The sequence below is a fragment of the Falco cherrug genome, chromosome 3 (genome assembly GCF_023634085.1).
Source record: "Falco cherrug isolate bFalChe1 chromosome 3, bFalChe1.pri, whole genome shotgun sequence".
NCBI classification, from domain to species: domain Eukaryota; kingdom Metazoa; phylum Chordata; class Aves; order Falconiformes; family Falconidae; genus Falco; species Falco cherrug.
Genome location: NC_073699.1, coordinates 47,694,723 through 47,713,803, shown reverse-complemented (window position 1 = coordinate 47,713,803; position 19,081 = coordinate 47,694,723).

Here is a 19,081-nt window from a genome sequence, read left to right as displayed (position 1 = left end):
CAGGGCTGAAGGCTTTGTGGCCCTCTTCTCACATGGAGAACATTTTCTGTAATGACTGCAGCTCTGATTCAGAAAAGCCCCAGATTTCAAGATTAGCTTCCACTTGGATGGAAGTCTTTAGGTATTTCCTGAAGTGGAGCCTCTTTCCCTCCAGACAAATGGCCAGGGTGTAGAAGATTGCACTCTAAAATTAGGTGACTTAAGAATTAATTTTTGCTTATGATTTGAAAATATCACAAAGGTTGTGACTCGGTGCCTGAACACATAGAATATGTACATCATGCTTTTGCTTTACTGGGGCTAGATATTTGCCTTTTAAATTTTGTAATACTAATATTGTGTTTTTTCTACTCAAAACTCACCAGCAGAACGTGGCTACCAAGAAAAGAAAGCAGGGATGAATTTTTGAGCAGTCGCTGTCACAAGGCTGTGCTTTGCTGAGCCACTTGGAAGCTGCCTTAGCTCACGTGAAAAGACATAACATTCACTCTTTACCTTACATTTGACACAGTGATTGTGTAAGCATAAACTCTTCGGTAGAGCCCTTGCCTTGTGCATAAGTGTTCTGGGGCCATTCATATGATAACTACAGAATTTACTTCATCAATTTGTAAAAACAGGTTTTAATACAGTAAAGAACTAAGTATGAAGATGCATTGTGAAAGTTTAATCTCTGAAGCTGACTGAAGACTTCTGATTCTCTGAACTTGCTCATACAGGAAAGGTGTTCGAGCAGTAAGTTCACAAACTCACAGATTTGTGAAAGTACAAAGAAGCCCTACTTACTAGCTTGATAGTTTATTTAATCACAAATCTATTTTACTTATTAATAACTAAAACTGAACTGAGTTCAATTTGTTTCAGGAAGCATCTATCCTAGCAATGCCTTTGTGCTCACAAATCAGTCGTGGAGGTGTGATCTTTCTACTTTCAAATTGATTAGAAGACTGGCATCTAATTTATTTTTTGTGGTTTCATGGAATGAAATTCCATTTTGAAATAAAGCACAAAGATGTCATTAAAATATTCAGATGAATATGCAAAAGAATTTTAAAATCTGCTCTCCAAAAACCTACTCTCAGGATGAAGCATGTCACAGGTAAAATTCAGACTGAGTTATTCAACAGTTGTTTGAATACACTTTTTCAGAAGAGATTCTTAAAAATATCCAGTAGAAATGATTGAATTGCTCTGCAGTGGAACTAGCTGCTCAGCAACTAGTGTATAACTCTGCTTTAGTGACTGTGACTTAGAAAACCCCGTTCATAATGGTGATCAATATCTGTAAGCTCATCACCACCATGGATTCTTTTGTAAGCTTTGGTCACTAAAACTGAATTATGTCCTAGCGCCATCCCAGAGGACAGGTACCCTTGACCTTCTGCTGCCCTTGAATTTGTGATATACAGAGGAACCATTTGCAGGGCTGTGCTCTCACCCAGGCACCCCTCAGGTGTTGTGGCACTGCAACCTTTACAGTTGGTGAAAAGTATAAGGGTAGCAAAACCTGGTAAAATATTTCAAACCCTCTTTTTTGGGTAAAAATTCATTATATAAACTGATTAAGAAAAATGATGGGTGAACAGCCATCAATTTCAGAATCAAGATCTAAACAAATTGTTTCAGAACATATATGAATGTTTACGTAATATGTCAGTTTTATACAATAATTTCAGAAATTAAATTCTATCTTATCTGGACCTCCGTAATTCTTTAATCATTTAGTATTTTCCACAGGTGTATATGTGAAGTGTGTTATTGACTTTGGTTAGGGGGGTCAAGGCTATGGAGATGTAATTCTGCTAGCTATTTATTTTTACTGCTTGATTGCTTTGTTTTTAGTGATATTAGCTCAACTGATAGATGGAGGACCCATTATGTAAAAATGTTTACTCAACATAGGTTTGGAAAAAACACCGCTGTGATATACATTAACTCATGTTAGAACAGCCTTAATAGACCTTGGTAAATGAAGTCTAATGGTTAGCATGACAAATGAGTAACCACTAATTATATTAAGCTTCTTGCAATTCTAAGGCAAGCATCTAGAAGGACAAATGTGTGGAAGCGAAGAACAAAGAAAAGAAAAGGAAAGTAAGTGAGACAAAGGCTGTGGCCAAAGATTTTGTTCTTTAAAGGTCTCTGATGGCTGTTGCAGAGGAAAAAGCCATTTAGCTCAGAGCATTTTGGAAATATCTGTTTGGGAAAAAAAGAGATTTCTTAGAAGCCATCATGTGTACAGGACAATGTAAGAGAAGCCAGCAGGCTTTGGACGATACACAAATAATTCAATTTTACCCAAATGGGTTGAAAATGGAGAGTTATCTCTAAGGGTGAAACATGATACCCAATGTTAAAACACAACTGGGAGTCCTACTTTACTTTAAAGAACGTGACTTATCCAGTCTGTATTCAGTGATTTTGAATGCCCTAAGAGCTTATTCTTTTCTAACTCAGCTGTTGTGATGGTTAAATGCAATTGATAGGTAACACATTAAGTTTTCACCATTCTCTGTTGTATTGTGGAGCTTTGATAATGGCTGTCAGATCTTCAACAGGGGCCTGCCGCAACTACTGTTTGAACCACAGGTAGCGGTAGGTGGTTGGAGATGGAGAGTGAAAGACTGTGAAAATGGATGGTCTGAGCAAAAATAACTCCCTCAACTGTAATCAAAGAGGAAAGAAGTGCTATTTGTCTAACATGCATAGTTGTTTGGGTTTATATTTCTTTTCCTCAACAATAAGGTGGGCAACAGCACAGACAGCATATGGCTTGATAATAGAGGCTGAAAGGTGAAAAACCTCTCCTAAGGTTTTCTTCCCAGTACTCTTTGAAAATACCTGCCATTTGGTGCAATCTTACCCATTTTTAAAGGGAAAAAAAATTAGTTTAGAAAAAAGAAGCTATGTCTGGCAAGGACAATTTAGCAGTGAAATTATCTCATTTATTCCTCTAAAATGAGGTAGAATTAGAACAAAGAGCTCTTGAAGCACTGTGATGCCTTCTGGCCCCTCACCAAATGAGCACGCCTGTTAATTTAGCCAGCCCTTCCTGCATCCACAGGAAGTTGGAAAGATATTTCTTTTTTCTCTCCAGCCTTTTTGGCTGGTCTAATTGAGGGCAGTGAACTATTTTGTTCTTCCTGTGAAAGACACTTTATAAAATGGGTTCCACTTTGTACTTCCTTTAAGGATATTCAGCTTTAAATGTTATTCTCAAAAGTTGGTGTAATTTTTATTCCTCCCACACATTCTTCACTTGGTCTGAGACCTTTAAATAAGGGAGAACTCTTCGATATATTTCATCTGACTAATAGGTACCTCTGCAACAGAAAAGCATATGTGAGTCAGATATTTTACTAGGCTTGATAGGCATACATAAAAGACATTTTGAGGGAAAAAACCAGACTTTATTATTTAGTGTTTACAATGCAAAAGGGACCTCCAAACCTCAATTCTCTTGCAGGATTACATCAAGAAAAGAAAATATGACAAATGCATTAACTCGTAGGAGGCTTTTCTTACCAAAACCATGGATCACTTAGGATAAAATTCTTGTAGGGTCAGGAAAGAACTTGTGTCAGCTTGCTCCTTTGACAAATACTGGCAATCCTTTTCTAATTTGTGGGAGGACTTGAAAAGAAAGTGTTATGCAGGTATCCATGATGCACTTTAGAGAATAATGAGAGGTGATTCAATGGACTGGAGTCAGAAGTCAGAGAAGTAACTGACTTTATGTTACTTACAAACTAGCTCTGGCAGAAAACTTCTGGGTCTACAGATTAGATGTTGCAAATCATATTTTTGACTACTGTTACTGACTTCAAAGCCCAGTTTGGTGGTGCATCTGCTAAACGAGAAGACCTCGGTGTCTGAGAAAATTATTTAAAAAAAATAAAATTTAGAAGGCACTCAAGGCAAAGACACTGAAAAGAGCAGTGTGTCTGAAATCCCACTTCTTTCTAGATTTAAAGCATGCATCTTATCTGTCCAGAGACCAGGACTCTCTCTGACTTTTTTTGATATTGTTAACTGTTAATTTTGTAACAGTTAATAGTTTATGCAATATAAGACAGAAATAATTTAATCATGTCTTCCATGATTAATTTAAGCAAAATATGCTGCAGGATAAAGAACCGCCTGAAGTTTTTACTCTAGGATGTAGAACAAAGTCAACATAAAATTCAAGATTTTCTTATTTCTGGAAAGTTCTGGTTATTCCAGGCATCTTTTGGTAAGTTTGCTCACTTCTTGTAAGCAGAAGGTACTTTTGTTTTCTGAGCTATAGGTTTACAGAAGTTGCTGAATGTCTAAAGACACAGAGCTGATTATACAGCTGTTACTGAGTGTATTTTACCAGGTGAAATAAAGTAACGATGAAAAAAGAGTCTATGCTGTCCTTATTTCTGCTTGTACTGCCAAGGGCAGCTGCCCCAGGATACGTTGCATAGTGACAAGTGCTAACAAGTCATTCAACCCCAAACAAGTCAGCGTAACTTCACCTTGAGAGTACTAGTAATTCCTCTTGGAACAGCACTTGTTATGGGTCCATGATGCACCTGAGATCTGGCCCTGTGGCTCAAGACATGATAATTATTTTGTGCATATATGTTTCAGTCAACAAGGCACAACCTGAAGACGTGCAAGGGCTGTATTACAGCATGCTGGAGTAGTGGGTGCTTTTATAGCATTATGCCAAGGCAGTGTTCTGTGGTCTGGGCTATGGGGTTAGAGCAGAGGCCCTCAAACTACAGCCCGTGGGCCTTATACAGCCCCCCAGGGTCCTCAATCCGGCCCCCGGTATTTACAGACCCCCCCGCCGGGCGTTGGGGGGGAAACCAAGCAGCCGCAGATGACTGCCTGCCACTGCATCCGCACGCCGGCCCCCTGGTTAAAAAGTTTGAGGACCCCTGGGTTAGAGGATGCAACAGAGCAATGGCTGCTGAAAGGGTGCTGGAGGACTGGGCAGGCTTGAGGGAACCCAGCCTGGACTGGACTTGTGTGTTGGGAGCCTTGTGGAAGACATATTTAAGGAATTGGTGATCTTGAGCAGACCATATCTGTTCCACTGGGCCTCGTACTCTGCCTTGAGAAGCCCATGTTAGTCATGTAGTCTGTAACTTATCTTCACTCATTAGCTGGAATGAGCAAAAGGAGGAGCTTCTCTCTGTGGACAGGATCTGCTGTGTGCAGCGTGCTGTGGGAAAATCCATCTGGGCTTCAGCCAGTGCTGCACGAATTCAGGGTGTCCAGCATCTGAAGGCATGTAAGATTTACTTGAAGTCTATATTCCGCTTCTTATTCTGTCTCATTAAAGCAGTTACCTTAGGCTATTTGCTGTTGGGCCTTTCTTACTGAGACACAGAAGGAGTGGTGCACTCTTTGTCTCTCTTTCACTCCTCTGCTCTCCTCTCAGTGCAGAACAAATTTTCAATAAATATCAAACAGTTCTGGGATGAATTATCCATGTAGCTTTCTGGGATGTATCTTAAAGGCAGCTAGTTTGGCCCATTATGACTAAAACTATATGAAGTGTAGATAATCAGGGAGTGGGATTTTGGAATTAACCATGGGGCTAAGTTATTTAACAGTATAAGTATACTCATTGTTTAATACATAGCCATAACCTATTTCAAAACATTTTGCTATTTTATGGGAGGAAATGTGAGACCAAAGTGCAATAGATGATTTTAGTAGCACCTTTTCTCTGCTAAAGCAATGAATTTCCCAGCATAAACCCCCATTGTGTTTCTCTTTACTACCTCTAGAAACTTTCACCTCATAGGGGAACGTATTTTATAGACAAAATGTACAGGAATAAAACCAGAAAGCAATTTACCTCATGTTAAGACCTGATAAAGTCATATAACCTTTTTATACAATTCAGATTAGCACCAGCCAGGATTTAGTTTGATGCCTTTTAAAATGCATTGCTTTTGACATACAAATACTAAATCCTGCGCAAGAGAAAAGTCTCCAAAGGTTTACAGCATGGATTTAATGAAAAACGAAAACAATTTCCAGTTCTGAAAGCCTCTGTTTAGTTCTGATTTTCTGTGTCTTAAAAGGACTCTTCTAAAAAACCAATCTATTTGTCCACATGATAAAATTTCTCAATTGTACAACTGAGACTGAAGTTTACAGCATGAATTACAGACAGAAAGTAAGTCTCAACAGCACTGCTTATGGGATTGTGGATGTTTAGAAACCCAGTCCGAATGTTTGAAATGCAGTCGTTTCCCTTGCTTGTTATTACAGATTCCAAAAGAGGTGGTTTCAGGTATCCTAAAATTCAAAGTCTAAATTGGTCATCATCAAATGTAAACTAAGGAGAATCTAGGATTAGTTTTCCTTGAGGGCTCCTCAGTAACATGAGTGTTGTAAGTCTACAACTAATATGACAGCTTTCTCTGTTCACCAAGAGGCAGAGAAGGTTATTTTTCCTAGTTGGTATTCCGATTTCCACAGGCAGAAAATCAACTATTAGTTAGACATACAGTTATGAAAAATCCTGAACACCACACCACATTCAGCATCTTCTCAGATCTTCATAGATGCTGTGAATGTTGTAATTTTGGAATAGTGTATATATGAATATGATAAGGTGATGTTAATCACCCTTAAGAACTATGACCTAGGAGACATTTCTTATATCTTTCATGGAACTTCTCAGTGATTACTTGCTTCATCAATTTTCAACACTCTAATATTGTTGGCCGACAGTAGCCATCATAAAAGCTAACCGGTGTTCTGTTGGTGCCACAAATGATGCTTCACTTTTGATTTAAGGCATCACCACATTTCAAAAAAAGAAAGAGGAATTTCAAAAAACCCAACAATATTCATCCAAAATTTCATCAGAGATGAAATTTTATCCTTCCTTATCATCCTACCAAAGAACACGTATTGCATTAAGCATTCATAAGCTTTTTGGCTGGTACAAAAAAGTCTGGCTGGTACATCTTGTCTCAGAGAAAGATTGCATCTAATATAAGTACTCACTAAACGAGCTAACAGAAAGTCTTGTTATGAATGCACCAAGAGATCTCAACATGGAAGCCAACATTAAGTGTTATCATATCCTTGCAAGCTGAAGAGGGGAGTAATGTATTTGGAGGGTGAAGGGAAGATATTTACAGGAATTTTAAACTGGACAATTACTTTTGCAATTTCATTTCCAAATATTAGCAGATTTGTGATAATTAGGGTCAAAATAAACCAACCTGAACTCTTCTGCAGTCTGAGATGAACAGAGTTATGAAACAAGTTGGAAGTGGTAATACAAGAGAAAAAACTTCCAAAGCTTGCATGAGGTAAGAAGGTGTAATTCACTTTCTCAGAGCCCATCAATGCATTAGAAATTTTTGTTACCACTGCCCAAGAAGAATAGAAATGGATTTTAAAAGGCTTCTTGTAGAAGCAAGGCAGTACCGATAATAAATCTGCTTACTCTTCTTCCATCGCATCATTATTTAGTATTCATAGTCGCTCAAAAGCTGCTGTCTGGATTGTATTCTGCTAAACATGTTCATTGGAAAATGCTATCCCTGGCCTGAAGAACTTCAAGTCTACAGCTTCAATCAAGCCAATTCCACAAAATGGAGAAGAGGATGCCTGAAAGTATTACAGCCATGGTTTAGATGCCAGTGCATCTTGAGAGCCCTGAATCATATAGAAATATGTTGCTCTATTACAAATAAACAGTATCTCCTACCCCAGCTACTGTTAGCTTTAGCCTGCATTAGGTGAGTTTTACCACCTATCGACTCTTCCCAACTGCTATGATTTTATTACTCCAAAAGCCACTTTTTCTGCTAAATGTAAGTACAGACAGGAGAATCTGGGCCTGACCAACTCCTCAGGACATTCTTTTCCAAGTTTCCTTCAGTGCTCCACAAACATAACTGCTCTCATCCTTCCCTTGCTGTTTCGCCTTTTATTCCACTGTGGTTTTTTCCTCACTTTCACATACCTCTTCCAGCAAAAGAATCAGCTTTTAATTTTATGTTAAAAAGTCAGTTTCACCAAACATAATTTGTTCATCATTAACATGTTCATTGTGAAAGCTCAAAATGCAAACAGCTAGCAATGCATATCTTTGAAACTTGCTGTGTCCTTGGATTCTCCAAACTAACAATTTCACTGCACTTTTATATCCTTAGCTGGGCCAAACTGATCACTTTGCTATGATTTTCAGTGGTAAAATTTACTCTTTCATGTTCTGGTTTCAGTTTGTATGGGTGACTTTCACTTGACCCTATCAAAGGTGTTTGCATGTCAAACGTGCTCAGTAACTTCTCAGACTAGAAAATGGAATTGCTGAAGCTTTTTCAATCCTTGTATTTAAGGTTTTGCATTCTTGACTCCTCTATAACTTAGAAAAGTACCCCTTCATGCATGCGAACTTTGTCCAAATGCATGAGCTTCTCTCCCCATTTGCTCATTCTTTGTCCGAAGCAAAATTATGCAACACCCATATGACTAATTTGTTGTGAATAAAGCTCAGAGTTATAATTTGTGCCTGTTCTCTAAAAGTGGACTTTTGAGGATACTCCTTGAATACTTTATGCCAAACATGACTGTTTGGATATTCATGCAATTAAAATGGGGGCCTCCAGTGCTTCTGGCAGCTCTGTTTATAAGTCCAGCTGCATTTGGCTTGCTGTTAATGCTGCTGCCTCATTTGCCTCTGAGTTTTCTTCCTCTGTCTTTTAAAAGCCAATAAAATGACTGACTGAGGCAATTTAAGTGATCTATGCATTTGTCAGTAATTACACCTATTACTCCAATTAATTTGCTTTTAGATCTCCTATTGATTACTCTCAGTTTTATCACTGACATTAAAACCTGATCTGTTTTCTCTTTGAAGGTCAACACTCTCAATTCACCACTATGGGTAAATAGCGGAGGGTAGCTGTACCTGATGGCCTGAAATTATCTTGTATTGACAAAAGAAAGTGATCATAAAACACTGGCACATTCCAGCAATAAGTCAGTAAAACAAAGGGAAACAAAGGAACTGTTGTTTGTATGAGCATCGTGAAGGTATCATATAAGGAATCTGGCTGCTGTTTCAGTAAGGTTTTTTGCTATAAGATTTTTTTGTGTGTCTTGCATACGTGATTATACCTGTATTCCGTTCCACAGTGTTAGCTAATTTATGGCTAATTTATAATAGCTGTTTTCTTTAAGGCAGACTTCACTGAAATGTACAGCTCCAGGCATGCCCGCTTCTTTCCCAGAGGAGCAGCCATGCATTGCCTTTGCACATGTCCCATTTCCTGGGAACGTACAGCCTGGCCTTTCCACAGGCGCGATGCTCAGTAGTGCTTCCCTGGACCAGTGCCACGGCACGCTTGCAGGTAATCTGGAGCTTCTGGGAGTTGCTGGACTTCCCAGGCTTGTGCAGGAGATTTGGTTATGGGTTGAAGCCAGGCTTTGCTGGCGGGTTTTAGTGGAAATTTATGACAAAAAAAGTCTTCACGCAATACAATGGTGGGAAAAGAATGGGACATGAATCCAGCCTAGGCAGATGCTGACAGCCTTACAGTATTGGATTTGGCTGCCTGCTGCTCTAGGATAAACTCTTGAGGTCAGTTTCATATAGTTCTGCCTCAATCCCCAACCTTCATTAATAGCTTTCCTATTTTTCGGGACCTCTTCTTTTGACCTCCCTGGGTATGGGGTGTACTTGGAGGTCTGATTCACAGTGGCACCGTGATTCCTACCATGCTACTTACTACTGTTATAGTTAACCACGCACACTCCTGTGAGACCCACTCAGAAAACTATACTATTGATACTGATACCCTTCTTTCCACCATCTTCATCTTAGGTAACTGATCTGCTTTCAAGTATTTTGGCTTCAAACTATTTGTGGAAAAAAATTATATTACCCACTCTGAGTTCCTGAACTATTTTAAAATGGCTGTGTGTCCGTCTGAGGATTACTGAAGGCCTTTGGTTTATCATAAAACAAATGGAAATATTTTGTCTTCATTCTAGTTCCTGACACCTCTCTCTGCATAACAGTTTTTCCCTTTTTTTTTGAAAGAACATACCCTATAATTTGGATAACTTCTCTAGTACAGCTATGCAGGGACAACTATATGTGCAAATTGGTCTCCATTGTTCTTTACACTGCTAATACAACTATTTATTTATCACTGTGTTCTTTACTGATCTGGAAAAGGGGTGAATAGTGAGGTGGCAAATTTTGTGGTGTTAAATCATTCAGGCCAGACTGGAGCAGACTGCAGAATTACAGGAGTATTTTATAACAATGAGCAACTAGGCAGGGAAAATGAAATTCACTGTGGCTAAATAATAAGGCAACAAGCATGGCAAACAAAATCTCAACTTCACTAATACAGTGATGTGTTCTGAGCTGACTGTCATCACTGAAAATGCAGCCTGAAAGTTTTTCCTATGTAAGTGTTGTCACTGGTTACTAGCAGTCAAAAAAGTATATAAAGGATTAGGAATGATTTGAAAGGTAATATAAAGCCAGAAAAAAAAAAAAAAAGATGGTGCCAGTGAATAAGTCTGCCGTGTGTTCTACTTGGAGTAGTGCATGCAGTTCTCGTTCCCTCATCTGAAAAAAAGGGTACAGTAAAACTATTCAGTGTTCTGCCATAATATTTAGCTTGTATAGATTACATTACTGCATTTTAAGTCTTTTACTTTAAAGTAGAAAATGTAAAAACTCTTTTAAAAAGAGTGTTTTGGAGAATTTACTGCTTTATTTAGAAAAATTAAAGAGGAAATGCAACATCCACTGTGTAAAAGACATAAAGGAATGAGAAAGTATATTTCTAGTACAGAATATAGGGAATATTTAGTTAAAGGAAGTAGGAGATATCATAGCAAACTAAAGAACAAAATGGAAAAAAAAAGAAGGTGCTGTGGACACAGTCAGAGTATCTGTGGGTTGGTAGGTAAAGACTCTCCGTAAAGCAACGTGTTGGTTTAGTTCCCAAGCAAGATGAGTGCTGAGAGCTGACCTGCCCTGGCCGAGCAGCCAGGGAAATCACTCAGTGGTGAGTGTTATGTTATCCCTTATCACCTCAAGTGGTGTCCCTGGGTATCCTTGCAGTTTAAGATACTGTGTCTGCTTTATTCTTTCCCATTATTGTTTTGATGCATAGCAAAGTCTGGATTTCACGTTTGGGAAGTGTCGCAACGGAGGGAAGACACAGTCCCTCAATATGAGTGATCAGCAGACTTCCTTTATTGTCCCTTACAGTCACCTTTTATGCCTTGTTATAATTAGCTCATACATATTACAAAAGTTAAGCTCATTATTGGTTAGTTGCCTAAATATCAAGCCCGCCCCTAGTTTCTCTTCTGTAGTTATCTGTTCCCACCTGCAACATTCTTTTCCCACCGAAATCTTCCTGTTATTGTGTAACAAGAACAGCCAAAGACAGTGTATTTTTGCTTTACTTCAGATAAGCTGAGAGCGATGTGCATTTTTGTCCAGCCAGCTGGACTATGTCTATGTGACCCTTTTCAGCTAGCCAGTTATCCACAGGGAAGGAGCTACCTGGGGCAGAGAGGGGAAGAATGCTCTGACCAAATGCAGGTCAGCACCTTTGGTGAACACAAGTCTCCCATATCCTTTCCATGAGGAAAAGTTTTCAACTGCTTTGTTTTCTAGATTGTTGCATCACTTTCTGGCTGTGTCTGTTTACCTGCATTTTTTTCCTCTGTTATGCCTCAGGTTGAACAGCTTTGCATATGTAACAAGCCTGCTTTCTTAACTCCTCGATCACATCCTTGTTGCCACATGTTGAGCTATCTTGAAGAGGTGGTGTTTGGGACCTAGAGCTGTACAGGACAGGATTTCTGAACAGCTCTCACATTCCCACATTGTGGTCACTCCTTCTCACACAAATATCAATAAAAACACAGGTGTGTGCATGGAGAAGGAACCTGTGGTCACACAAGGGCCAACCATCATACTCTGAGCTACACTGCTTATTTATGTGTGGATGTTGCTCGGCAATACGGTCTGCTGCCTACCTCAAAACAGCACAAAAGGAGCATTAGCATTCTGGTTTGGAACTCCGAATACAGCCTCATTATACAAACAATTACAACATTATCAAAACACAGATTTTAATTGCTTTAATTGTATTGGAAATATGCTTTCACTGTCCCCTAGGTGATTCAGTAAAGTTAACACCTGGTTGTAAATGCCCCTGCATACGATAGGAATGCTGAGTTGGGAGTCTGTGGAAAATGCTGCTGTGGAATACACTTTGGCTGCATGCGCTAAGCTCTCACTTTGCTGTATTGTGCTGTGGCTTCAATTGCTTCCCACTGTGGCTTAAAATTTGGTAAATCTATGGTAAAATTTTTAGAGGCTTTACCCACTAAGTGCTTCTAATCTGCTCAAACACAGTGGGATTTGGGGTTTTAAATCACAGAGTACTTTAATCTCAGCATTGCCTTGAAGGAAAGAATGAATGGGAAAATTACAAGTAGCTTAGAGAGTATGGCAGAATTTAGGATAGCATAGGATGTTGTTCTACATGCAGAACCTGGGACTTACTCCTTTTCCACCAGAAGTGGTTGATACATGATATTCACATATTATGCAGCTGATCACATTATAGAATTATTTAAAAAAAAACAATGGAAAATAGTTATTGTTCAATGGAAAATAGTTATTGTTAGAGTGATGCAACTATCGATATATTTCTAAGTCATATTTTCAACATATGGTGGATTTTAAATACATATCAGGGGATGTGAATATTTTTTTAAGTGAAATATATATGTAATCTGTGCCTCTGTTTTAGGAAGACATTTTACATAATAACACACACACACACTCTCCCCACACGCCCCCCCCCCCCCCCCCCCCCCCCAACGGGAATGGTTCAAAGCTGTACCAGGGGAGGTGTAGACTGGACATTAAGAAACATTTTTTTACTGAGAGAGTGGTCAGATGCTGGAAGAGGCTCCCTAGAGAGGCGGTCAATGCCCCAAGCCTGTCATTGTTTAAGAGGCATTTGGACAATGTCCTTAGTGATTTGCTTTGTCTTTTGGTCACTCTTGACATGGTCAGGCAGTTGGACTAGATGATCATTGTAGGTCACTTCCAATTGAACTGTTATATTCTATACACATGCACACACAAATGCACACACACACAAAACCTAGAGCAGGGACAGCAGTGCCAATATTTTGCTGTTACACTGAAAGCAATCAGTGGCAATTAATGAGAACTTTAAAATATTGGGACAGATGTCTTCCCCTTACGATCTTGCTTAAATGTATTGCAGCTGCTTACTTTACTTTCAGGCCATTATATTAACATAGTATAACATGCCCTTAAAAATGCAAGAAGACCCTCAAGAACAGTTCTTGTATTGCTTCTGTGCTGAGACCTCTGCACAATCTGCTGGATTCCCATCTCAGCCCAGCTCCATGTTCCATAATTACTCCTGCTCCTCTCCTAATCACTCACTAGGAAGTTTCAGAAAGGCCTGAAAAACAAAGAAGTCAATTTTTGTGGTCTATTCCTAGTCCTTGTGAATCTACTCCTAATGGACTAGTATGAAGATACAGCTCTCCAAAACCACCTAACTGGAAGTGAGGTGACATGCTGCTGGCCTCTTGTTGTTTGTACAAATCCAGGGGACAATTAGCCTTGCATGAAGGGTTCATTTGTACTTTTGTTCTGTGACTTTTCACATGAAACGGTGCAGTCTGGTGCGTAGGAAACAGGAGATATAGCAGAGAGAACTGCATTTCTAACGTTTGTCTTGATATCTTGGGCAAAGTATGTTCATTTCAGTTTTCTAGTCTGGAGGAAACTCTTGAATAAGGCTTTTGGTCAAATCACTGAGATGAAAATTAAATTGAATGAATTAAATTAAATGAAATTTAAGATAATCTATCTCATCTTTATAGCCAGAAGTTTCCAGCCTCACCTCAGCCAGCAGGAGAAGGTAGATGAACATTCCTTATAGCTTCAGTGTGGAGTCATCTGCTTTCCTTCTGTTACCTGTGGGTGCTCTTTGAAAAAGCTCTTGCAGCCTTAAAAAAAACCCTTGAGGAGAATCACAAAGTTTGTTCATCTGGGTGAACTGAGGGAGCCACAGCCAGCAGATGGGTGAGCAGGGATGGGGGATGAGGGTGCAGGAGGGAGAGTCACCGACACTTCTGCAGTGTCTGTCTGACCTGTACCTTGGCAAGGCAAATATTGTTTGTGTAACACTTGCAAGGAATAAAGCGCTATAAAAGCCATAGAAATAGAGCACTTAAACCTCAAGTGATCTGAATTTGTAATGTTCTCCATTATGATGGGTAATGTGAATTTTCTTTAACTGCATAAAAGAATTCACATTTCTAAAGGCTTTCATTAAAATATTTATCTGCTGTGCAATAAAACATGGATGGAGAAAATTTGTTAATCTCAGCTTCTAGACTCTGCTTTTAACTAATTTGACAGTTGTTCATAAAAATACTTCTGGGAGTATGAGTATGTCTTATTTGGTTATCATCATCAAGTAAAAAAATCCTTACAGATGGAGGACCTGGTTCCAGTCACTTGTGTTGCCTTGCTGTCATTCTACTGACATCAAAAAAATGATTCCCAGTTTATACGAACGTGAAGCAAATTAGTCTCTGCTCAAAAGCTGTGAGTCCTCACTGTGACGACAAAGTACATGACAAATTGACAGCTTGGGAAATGAAGATTTGGGGTGTTAGAAGAGACAAATACATTTTTAAGCACTGTATAAAATTTATGATTTAAAAATACTTACTATCAAGATATGAAAAGTCAGAAATTAGAATAATATCACTAATTGGTCTGCCTTGAATTTTCCCTTCCAATGTGCCTGTACTTTGCTCACATCCCGTTTTTCACCCAATGGTGTCATAAAAGACTTGACGTTGACAGCCTGGGTCAGATCACTCGGTCCTGCCTCTGGCAGTTGTCGGAATTGAATATGTCACAAGACCCCACTAAAAACAAAGTATTCCCATCTGTCAACTCAGCAGCTGTGATTGGGCCAAATGAAGTCTTTCCACTAATTTGATTTCTGTGGTCTGGCATTTGCCAAGCATTCAGCCACAATTCATAGCCTGTGCTTATGGCATCTGGGAAATCTCCCAGCCAAAAACTGCATCCAGAACTGCTTAGTTTTCAAGATCAGATGAATTCTGTTAGGTGTTACCTGAACATTTGAACAATTTATTTATTGTTACAAATGAAGAAGAAGAATATATCTGACTCCTGTCGAGATGTGTCAATGCACTAAATAAGATGTACTTTTCCAGTGGGTTGTGTTAGGAATATGACAAAAATCTGTCGTCATGAAGTACCCCTTCTTTCTTTAACATGACTGTGGAGGGTCTTTTTGCTCTGTTGCCCTCCCTGACTTTTTCTATCCATTTATACATAATTCTCTTATTATTTCAGATCTTAACTTCTAACCTTAATTTTGTTCCTTGAATTTACCTTATACTTCGTATTAACTTTGGTGAAAAGGGAACAAAGACTCAACAAAGGCACTTGGACAGCAGCTCTTGTGTTTTGTAACTGTGATATCACTTGTGTTAGAAGTATTAGGAAGCAAACAGGACAAGTTCCCTGCCCTACTGGTAACATGTGCCTCAGACTAAGAATGCCTGCTCAAGGGACCTTAGGGATCCCATTACAATTAAAATACATGGAAAGATAGCCTAAAACCTCAAATGACTTTGGGATTAGGCCCTGCATGTAGCACGCTGAGGATAAGAAATTACTGTGGGACTGTTATGCTTTTGAAAAATTCAAGAAATTTATTTATTTCTTTAGTTTGAAACATTATCAAATGATTTAATAGAAAAGGAAAAAAAGGTAAATAATTAAATGTTTTTATCATTATTCATTGATTTGTTGTTTAATTTTGTTATCAATCTAAGTTATTCTTTCCAGATCCTACTTTCCAGTAATTTCTTTTGACACATACTGAGCATGTATTGCCAGACCATCATTGTTGCTAACAATTTTACTATTTAGTGTTATACATCAACCCCCTACGTAAACCGCCTTTAGGAAGAACTTTCCTGAATTAAAACCTAATTACTTTCACTATTTTCTTCTGCCTATCAATCTTGCTCTGTTTCACTATATTTATTTATTTTATTTCACATTGCCTCCATAGGATGTGAACTCTTCATCCATCTGCATTTGTCATGACTTCACAACCAAAAGATTGTTATCTTGGCTGTTCGTCTTTCTGCTTGATATTGTTTCTTGTAAGTACCCACATTTGGTTTTGTTTCATCTGTAATCAGGCACATCAAAGTTGTTTCCCTCTAATTGGCAGAGCTGCTATTTGAGTTTTGTGATCAAATATTTGGATGCACTTAAAGATAAAGGAAACAAATTGCTAGGGAGAAGCAACAGAGAAAACAAAAGCTATTATGGAATACAAACAGAGGAAACAAGTGGCAGAAATGCCATGTAAGAATACAAGGATAAATTGTTTGTACTCATGAGTTAAAAGAATTCAAACTAGACACTTTTACTAAAGTGGATTTTGAATGCAAATTAATGCAGATTTACAGGCAATGTGTCTTTTTAAATAGAAAACACTAGAGTAGTGCATGTGCTGCATATCCACCTTTATCCTTAAATGTTTTGTACAAAACCCCAGCAAGCCTAATCATTTAAGATTACTGATGCACTGACATGAAACAGCACTTACATCAAAAGCAAACAATAGCTGTTTGGTCACAGGCTAGAAAACAAAAAGAAGACCTAAAGTATAAGCCGTATTTCCTCTTAAAGCAAGTTAATATTTTTGACCTTGAACTGAAATAAATTTATGCTTATACAACAACGCTTTGCACTTTCCAAGACAATAAGCATGAAATACAGCCTGTGGTTCATTAAGTCAAAGTTCACATTTGTATGGAAAACAATTATAAAATGAACTGTGCATAGAAAGGAAGAAATCCCTTGGTCAGGCTGTAATTCCAGTTCATGTTGGCTATCACAACAATCACTTCTCAGTATTTATAAGCCCACAAGCCCCTGCATTCAAGGTGCAGCCTGAAGGAAGACAGCTAACACTTTTATGCTTGTTAAATGAACTTCCATTTTATGAACTAATGTCTCTGCACAAAGCACAAAGGATTAGCTTAGCCCCATGCAACAAGGAGATATATTTAAATGCGGTAGCTGAACTCCCATGCAGATTGAGTCACCACATGTCAAGAACTGTCACTGTTTGGTTCATGTCCAACAGGAGTCAACTAACTTCAGGCTTTTGATTTTTATTTCTCTTTAAACAGACATATGCTATTGACAAGTAGGAAAGTAAGGGACATAATCAGGTCTGGAAAGTATGAGGTGTCGGAAACTGGAAAAGAACCAAGAGAGAACAGGTTGAGGGGAGATGCAGGAGACTGCCCCTGGGAAGTAAGAGAGACTTGAATCATGCAGATGTTTTTCCCTAGCTATGCTCTGCAAACTTACTGAGGGGGAACTCAGTCCCCTTGTTCATTGTTAAAGATATTAAACACAACTGGCCCCAGCACCAAGCCCTGGGGAACACCACGTGTGACCCGCTGCCAGCTGGATGTAACTCCATTCACCACCGCCCCTCGGGCTCAGCCATCCAGCCAGCTTTTTCCCCAGCATAGAGCACACCCATCCAAGCCATGAGCAGCCAGTTTTTCCAGGAGAATGCTGTGAGAAACGGCATCAAAGGCTTTACTAAAGTATAGGTAGACATCATCCTCAGCCTTTTCCCTTAGCCACTAGATGGGTCATCTTGTCGTAGGAAGAGATCGGGTTCATCAAGCAGGACCTGCCTTTCATAACCACACACTGGCTGGGCCCAATCCCTCAGCTGTTCTGCACATGCTGTGTGATGGCACTCACAATGATCTGCTCCATAACCTTGCCCAGCACCGAGATCTGGCTGACAGGCCTGAAGTTCCTCACATCCTCCTTCTCGCCCTTCTTGTAGATGGTAAATCTACATCATTAACCTGGTAAATGATGAAGAGTTGCTTGCCATCTCCCTCAGTACCCTCATGTGGATCCCATCGGCCCCAGAGCCTTGTGTGTGCAAATGAGTGAAATTCAATGAGTCTTTCTCCAATTGTCTGATTCTGTCCGTGCAGAAATTGCCACTACACTGTAACAGAAATACAACACAACTGCCATGATATTTCCCCTCCCTTCCCTGTTGTGCTTTGAGATTGTGCTAAGGTTAGTGTACATACCATTTTGGGAATACTGATAGTGCACAGGACAGTACAGAATTACTCATGCCATCTGTTTTTCTATTGTTAAAGATGAAAAGAAAACTGTGAACATTTCTTATGTTGGCAGACTGAAAAATGCAAATCAGTAGTTTGCATTCCCTCCCTTAGGTAATTATTAAGTGCTTTAAAAATAAATAAGTGGGAAAGGAGAAGAGAAAAGGGGAGACAGAGCCTATCTTGCAGTAATAAATGGCAATTTAAAAGCAATTTCCACACAGTTTATCACATTTCCAATCATCCTAACCAAATCCTAAAGTTCTTAGCCTGACTTTGTGCCTTGAAAAAGCTAGGAACTGGTCTTCTCAGGAATGCCTAGTAAAGATGTTGGGAATAAAAAGTCAGTCATGGGAACTGAAGAATACTGTATTCCCCTCTAGACGATGTCATTCAGGAGTGAGGAGCAGTTATGTCACTGCAATGCCAGCCAAATTCCCCAACCTTCCAGCAGAGCTTGATAAGTTGGTGGTCTACATATAGACTTCCAGTGCACAGAGTACTTGCGCTAACATAGCACACTGCACAGGGCATTGGTGTGCTTTTATTTCCACATGCCAAAGGCTTCAAGTCTCCCCTGTTAGCACTCTAAGGAGTTTTGCCTGGTAAGTATGGACAGAAAGGGAATTTGCTTGTAACCCTGTATATTTTCAGCAGCAAAAACGTCTCCCTGAGTTTCTGACAGAGAGCTAGTTTGTCCAGGGCTCAGGCCTCCAGTGTTCAGTGTTTCCAGTTTGCCTGTTCTACCTGATTTCTTCTTCGTTAAAAAACCCTTTCATTCAGCACTGCTGCTTCTTCTTCCCTT